Source organism: Acanthisitta chloris, unplaced genomic scaffold (assembly GCF_000695815.1).
Source record: "Acanthisitta chloris isolate BGI_N310 unplaced genomic scaffold, ASM69581v1 scaffold19028, whole genome shotgun sequence".
Lineage (NCBI taxonomy): Eukaryota > Metazoa > Chordata > Aves > Passeriformes > Acanthisittidae > Acanthisitta > Acanthisitta chloris.
In genome coordinates, this window is record NW_008686664.1 from 1 (window position 1) to 307 (window position 307).

Below are 307 nucleotides of genomic sequence, written 5' to 3' on the forward strand. Positions count from 1 at the left end.
AAGTTGTTCCAGGGTCTGATTATGGGGGCAAAATTCTTCCAGAGTCTGGTTATGGGGGGAAAAGTTCTAGGATCTGCCCATGGGGGAGAAAGTTCTCCCAGAGTCTTGCTGCAGGGGGGGAGAAAGTTCTCCCCCCAATCTGGTTATGGGGGGGAAAGTTCTCATAGGGTCCTGATTATGGGGGGGGAAAGTCTCCCAGGGTCTTGTTACAGGGGGAAAAAACTTTCCCAGAGTCTGGCTATGGGGGGAAAAGTTCTCCCTGTTTTGCTGACAAGGGGAAAATGTTCTGCTGGAGTCTGGCAATGGG